Below are 7500 nucleotides of genomic sequence, written 5' to 3'. Positions count from 1 at the left end.
GCGAAACGGATTCCTCTTTCGCCTGCATGAGTTAACTCATGAGGTACGATAAGCAAAGTTAATTAAACGGTCCTGGCCTGTGACCAGGTAATAATTAAAACTAATTGCTACTGATATCACTGCTGTTGCTGCTGCTGCTGCTGCTGCTGCTGCTGTTGGCGATGTAACTGCTACTACTACTGCTGCTACTGCTATGCTTCTACTACCGTGACTGCTGGTGATACTACTGCCGCTGCTGCTGCTTCTACTTCTACTATTGTTGCTGCTGATATAAGTGGTAATAGCTCTTCAGCTGCTGCTGAGAATGATACAAACAATGATAACACATCTATTGCTGCTGCTAATGATGATAAAAAAACAACGATGATAACACTTCTAGTGCTGCCGCTGTTTCGAAAAGAAAAAACAACAAAAATGTTATCAAATAACACACACACACACACACACACACACACACACACACACACACACACACACACACACACACACACACACACACACACACACACACAAACACACACACACACACACACACACACACACATACACATATATATATACACATCGATACTACAACCACACACACTGCCATACAGTAGTATTGTCATTATCAAGCTTCCCCACACTCTATCGAATAGATCTGAGAAAAAAACAAAAACAAAACAAAACAAAAAAAAAAACAACAAAACAAAACAAAACACAAAAAAACCCACAAAACACACACACACACACACACACACACACACACACACACACACACACACACACACAAAGAAGACAGACAGACAAGCAGACAGGCAGACAGAGAGAAAGACAGACAGACAGAGAAAGACAGACAGACAAGCAGAGAGACAGACAGAAAGGGAGAAAGACAGACAGACAGACAGACAGAGACAGACACAGAGACAAACTAGGTCACTCACTGCACTCGGCAATCACACTACTGAGTACTAATTAGTGAAACCAGCCACCTGAAGCGGGCTGTAAGGACACAGGACCGATAGCGAGCCAGTAGATAGCGTCAGTGGGCACAGCATTTTGCCGTGTATCTCTCGCCACACACTGACATCGTCATCATGATCAAACTTCACCCCCCCCCCCCCCTCACCCCCCCTCCCCTCCCACGTTCTGTTCACCTGGAAAATAATGACCAAGAGAGAGAGGGAGAGAGGGAGGGAGAGGGGGGGGGAGAGAGGGTGTGAGGGAGAGAGGGTGGATGGAGAGAGGGGAGAGAGAGAGGGGGAGAGGGAGAGAGGAGAGAGAGAGAGACGGTGGATGGAGATATGGGAGAGAGAGGGGGGAGAAGGAGAGAAAGAGATAGGGGGGAGAGAGAAAGGGGAGAGGGAGAGAGGGGAGAGAGGGAGAGAAAGAGAGAGAGGGATGGAGAGAAGGTGGGAGGGAGAGAGGGGAAAGATAGGGGGGACAGGGAGAGATAGAGGGAAGAAGGGGAGAGAGAGAGAGAGAGAGAGAGAGAGAGAGAGGTTGCAAAACGAGAGACAGATAGACAGACGGAGAGACAGACAGACAGAAAGAGAGAAAGACAGAGAGACAGAGAAAGAGAGAAAGACAGATAGACAGACAGAGACATACACAGAGACAGACTAGGTCACTCACTGCACTCGGCAATCACACTACTGAGTACTAATTAGTGAAACCAGCCACCTGAAGCGGGCTGTAAGGACACAGGACCGATAGCGAGCCAGTAGATAGCGTCAGTGGGCACAGCATTTTGCCGTGTATCTCTCCCCACACACTGACATCGTCATCATGATCAAACTTCACCTCCCCCCCCCCCCCCCCTCACCCCCCCCCCTCTCCCACGCTCTGTTCACCTGGAAAATAATGAACAAGAGAGAGAGGGAGAGAGAGAGGGAGAGGGGGGGGGAGAGAGGGTGTGAGGGAGAGAGGGTGGATGGAGAGAGGGGAGAGAGAGAGGGGGAGAGGGAGAGAGGAGAGAGAGAGAGACGGTGGATGGAGAGAGGGGAGAGAGAGGGGGGGAGAGGGAGAGAGGAGAGAGAGAGAGAGGGTGGATGGAGAGAGGGGAGAGAGAGGGGGGAGAAGGAGAGAAAGAGAGAGGGGGAGAGAGAAAGGGGAGAGGGAGAGAGGGGAGAGAGGGAGAGAAAGAGAGAGAGGGATGGAGAGAAGGTGGGAGGGAGAGAGGGGAAAGAGAGGGGGGACAGGGAGAGATAGAGGGAAGAAGGGGAGAGAGAGAGAATGAATGAATGAATCTTTATTTTCCAACGGTGAAGATATTAGCACTTTGGCCGACTTACACATCTGCCGTTGTTCTAAGAGACACACAAACATGTACGCATATAAATGTAGTTATACTGAATACTTAATACATGTATAATGTACGAGTATAACTGCGTCAAACTGATAGACACAACATCACTCACATCTGTACGGAGAGAGAGAGAGAGAGAGAGGTTGCAAAACGAGAGACAGACAGACAGACGGACAGACGGACGGGCATGTGGACAGACAGAGAGAGAGAGAGAGAGAGAGAGAGAGAGAGAGAGAGAGAGAGAGAGTGTGTGTGTGTGTGTGTCAGTGCGTGACAGACATCACAAAATAAATCAAAACAAATACCCGTGAAATGAACCTCCACGCTTGAAGAAAAAAAAAAGAAAAAAAAAAAGAAAAAAAAAATCCTTTCCAACATCTGCTATACCGTTTCATTTGGAGGCTGACTAGTAGCCCCCCCCCCCCCCCCCCCCCCCCCCCCCCCCGCCCCTCGCCCCTCTGCGACGTTCCCAATCCGTATTTTTTTTTAATTATTTTTTTCTTTTCTTTTTCATGGTCGGTCACTCGTGACGTCAACATAATGGCGTGGCGGAACGAATGCTGTTAGGTAAGAGAGGGCTGTGACGTAGTCATCCGTCTCTTATAATAATATAAGGTCCACAAAGGGTTTCCAGGAGCAGTCATTGAACTCTCAGTCGCCCGCACGCGCCCTCAGAGGTAAACACGCACAGAGAGGGTTCTTTTTTGTGTGTGTGGTCCGGCAAGAAGCTAGAAAGTAAGGTGTTTTGTTGGGTTTTTTTCCTTGATGAGTTAAAAAAAAAAAAAAAGGAAAGAAAAAAATTCAACATTCAGTTCGATGTTGTTGTTGTTCGTGGATGAATATATTATCTTGTTTGATTATTCATTAACCCTGTTGGGCGCCGTTCTTTCTCTTGTCTCTTATTATCATTATTGGTATTGGCATGATGGTGATAATGATGATGATATCGACGATGATGATTATCATCATCATCATCATCATCTTCATCATCATTATTAGTAGTATTATTATTGTGTAAATGTCATTAGACATGAAACTTTTATTCGTTTCATTCTGGTCCAGAATACGCAAGCGAAACCATGCTGGCTTCCGTGCTGGTCCTGTGCCTTTTGCCTGTGGCACTGCATGCTGTGCCCTGTACTGGTAAGCCCGCGCCCTGAATCAGTACACTGATTCAAGGCCAGTATGCCGAGTTGATACTGTGTGTGTGTGTGTGTGTGAGAGAGAGAGAGAGAGAGAGAGAGAGAGAGAGAGAGAGAGAGAGAGAGGAAAGAACACACACACACACACACACACACACACACACACGCATGCACACACACAGAAGGTTTGTAACATGTATTTTTGTGTGTTTTCTTTCTTATTTAAACAAAGATATTCAAACTCAAAACCGGATTAGCGTTGATATGGAACAAGTGGTCGAGTAGAACGCAAATACATAAATAAATAAATACATAAATGAATAAATGGACGAATAATCTAATAGATAAATAAAACGAACGAAAAAAAAGAAGAAAAAAAAGAAAAGAAAATGAAATGAAAATAAATATTAGTACAAAAGATGCGCAGGAGAAACTATGTCGTGTGGCAGAAGAAGCTGAGAAGACTGGACTCCAAATCAACATTGGGAAAACAGAGGTCATGAGGGTCAACAACAAGAAGCAAGATCCAGTGCAACTACACCAAGAGAACATCAAGGAGGTTGACAAGTTTGTCTACTTAGGCAGTGTTGTCAGCAAAGACGGGGGGACGGACGAAGACATCAAGAGCCGTATCAACAAAGCAAGACACGCCTTCAACACCCTTCGACCAATCTGGAGATCGACAGCCCTCTCAATCCGCAACAAGATCCGGATTTTTAACACCAACGTGAAGTCGGTTCTACTCTATGGCTCAGAGACGTGGAGAGTGACAAAGACCAGCACCCACAAGCTTCAGACATTCACCAACAGATGTCTAAGAAACATCCTGAACATCAGATGGCCAGAGGTTGTCTCCAATGAAGAACTTTGGAACATGACAAAACAGGCCCCACTGGAGACGGAAATCAAGAAACGGAAATGGGGATGGATAGGCCATACACTACGCAAGCCTGCAACAAACATCACAAGACAGGCTCTTGATTGGAACCCACAGGGGAAAAGGAAAGTTGGCCGTCCGAAGCAGACCTGGCGGAGAAGCACCGAGGCAGAGACAAGGGCGGCCGGAATGACGTGGGCCGAACTGAAGAGGACCAGCCAGAGCCGGGTGCGTTGGAGGAGTGTTGTTGCGGCCCTATGTTCCCCACGGAATCAAGAGGAATAAGTCAAGTAAGTCAAGTACAAATTTCCATGAGATAACTTCAAGGGCAATGTTTTTAAGGCCGACTGTCTGGGAGTCAAAACGGTGCTGTGTACTGCAGTTATATTGTACTGATTTGACTTTGGGATAAACTGCATTTTGTTTCGGTTTGATTTTTTTAAAACATTTTTTATCCTGTTTATTTAATCAAAATTTTAAATTTTGTATATTTTATTTAACAGAATAGTATTAATTTTGTGTGAAGGTAAAAAAAAAAAAAAAAAAAAAGTTTGCTTGGAGAATGGCTGCTGTCGCTTGAAGTACATCAAGACATGTCGCTCACTACGATCGGCTTCGGATCCACTCTGTTTACGCACACCCAGATTCAAACACTCGACTGCTGGCCGCCGTTCTTTCTCTGTCTCTGGACCTTGCAATTGGAATGAACTTCCTCTTTCGCTTCGTCAGGTCTCCACACTCAGCTCTTTCAAGTCTGGACTTAAAACCCACCTCTTCCCAAAATAGCCTCCCTTCCCTGCCTCTTCTTAGTCTTCAGCTTCTCCAGTTTTAGAGTTTATGCATGCGTGTGAATGACTGGTGCGAAAGCGCTTTGATCTGTCTCTGCACGAGATTCAGCGCTATATAAATACCATTGTTTATTATTATTATTATTATCATCATTATGTGACTTTCTGTCGAGCCTCTGACGTGATTCAGTGTTGGAAAACCAAGTTTCCGGTGCAGCGTTATATCCATGGGAAAGACACACTTTTCAAAACTCCGATTTTTCCCTCACCCCACCCAGCCACGTGTGAATGGGAAGCTGACTTAGGAGGGTAGGGAGAGGACTCGGCCCCGCCTTCCTACGCAGAGACCAAGACACAGTGGATATAGTGGAGTGATGGCCCAGAGGTAACGCGTCCGCCAAGGGAGCGAGAGATTCTGAGCCGCGCTGGTTCGAATCACGGCCCAGCCGCCGATATTTTCTCCCCCTCCACTAGACCTTGAGTGGTGGTCTGGACGCTAGTCATTCGGATGAGACGATAAACCGAGGTCCCGTGTGCTAGCATGCTTTTAGCGCACGTGAAAGAACCCACGGCAACAAAAGGGTTGTTCCTGGCAAAATTCTGTAGAAAAAATCCACTTCGTTAGGGAAAACAAATAAAACTACACGCAGGAATTTTTTTTTAAATGGGTGGCGCTGTAGTGTAGCGACGCGCTCTCCCTGGGGAGAGCAGCCCGAATTTCACACAGAGAAATCTGTTGTGAAAAAAAGAAATACAAATACAAATACAATATTAGCTCATAGCCTAGTACTATGGCCGTAAAATGCAATGGGAGTTTTATTTAAAAAAAATCTTACCTTTAATCTTCTTTTAAAAGTAGTGTCTTCCGATGACAGACACGAAAAATGGTTAGGTTGTCAGTATGATATTATTATATCACTCTGGATGGTGATATGATGAGTGTAGTTCTATGACACGTACATGTGCGATTGTATGTGTGTGTGTGTGTGTGTGTGTGTGTGTGTGTGTGTGTGTGTGTGTGTGTGTGCTTGTGCTTGTATTTTGTGTGTGTGTGTGTGTGTGTGTGTGTGTGTGTGTGTGTACTTGCGTGTGTCATATCAGACTCCACCACTCCGGAGGTAGCCACCACCACCACCACAACCACAGAAGGAACCACCACCACCACCGAGGAGCCGACCACCACCGAGTACGTGCCCCCACCTACAAAGTTCCCCCAGGGCACTTACGCTATGTTTCGTCCCAAAGTCGGCTGCCCTCTTTCCATGAAGATGAAGGTTGGTCAATTTTTTTCTGGCGTGCGTGTGTGTGGGTGTGTTGGTGTGTGTGGAAGGGGTTTCACATAGAGGAATACATCTAAACAGACTCATAATTTTTTTTTTTTTATATGTTATTTGAGAATCTTTATGAAGTCTGTGTGTGTGTGTGTGTGTGTGTGTGTGTGTGTGTGCGCGCGCGTGTGTCTGCCTGTCTGTATGTCTGTATGGTGCATGTGTATGTGTGTGTGTGTGTCTGTGTGAGTCTGTGTGGTGCGTGTGCGTGTGGTGCCCGCGCGTGTGTGTGTATCTGGTGCGTGCGTGTGTGCGTGCGTGTGTGCGTACGTGCGCGCGCGCGCGCGTGTGTGTGTGCGTGCGTACGTGTGTGTGTGTATGTGTGTGTGTGTGCAGACATTTTTCCGCTACTGGGACACGGAAGACAACTACAACGCCAATAGCTGGCCTACCAACAACCATTTCATGGGTACCTCTCACACACCTCTGTCTGTCTGTCTGTCTGTCTGTCTGTCTCTCTCTCTCTCTGTGTCTGTCTCTTACTGCCCCTATCTCTCTCTGTGTGTCTCTCTCTGTCTCTCTCTCTCTCCTACCCACCCACCCTCTTTCTCTCTCTCTCATTCTCTCTATCTATTTTTCTTTCTCTCTCTGTCTGACCACTACCGCCCCCCACACTTCTCTCTCTCTCTTTCTGTCCATCTATGAAATGAAATAAAGGTTACTGAAATCATTCTGTCTGTCTGTCTGTCTGTCTGTCTATCTATCTATCTATCTGCCGTGGAAGCTGTGATACGTAGACTAGATATGAGTGTGTGGAGGAGGGGGGTAGGGGAGGTGCAGGGTAATGTGTGTGGTGTGTGTGTGTGTGTGTGTGTGTGTGTTGGAGCTCATGTACGTTTATATGTATTTGACTGTGCTTTCATATCTCTGAAACTGCATGTTCGGTACATATATGTTATGCATGTGTGGGTGTATATGTGAATGTGTGTCTTCATGTTTTACATCTATTTGCTTATTTATCATCATTGTTTTGTTTGTTTTTTAATTTTTTTTTTTACATTATAGTTATTATTTATTTATTTCTTTGTGCAAGCTTATCTATCATTTATTCACCTTTTTTTTTCCCTCAAGGCCTGAC

This window comes from Babylonia areolata, chromosome 17 (assembly GCF_041734735.1).
Source record: "Babylonia areolata isolate BAREFJ2019XMU chromosome 17, ASM4173473v1, whole genome shotgun sequence".
NCBI lineage: Eukaryota > Metazoa > Mollusca > Gastropoda > Neogastropoda > Buccinidae > Babylonia > Babylonia areolata.
The sequence above is the reverse complement of the archived record's forward strand: the minus strand, read 5'-3'. Positions refer to the sequence as shown.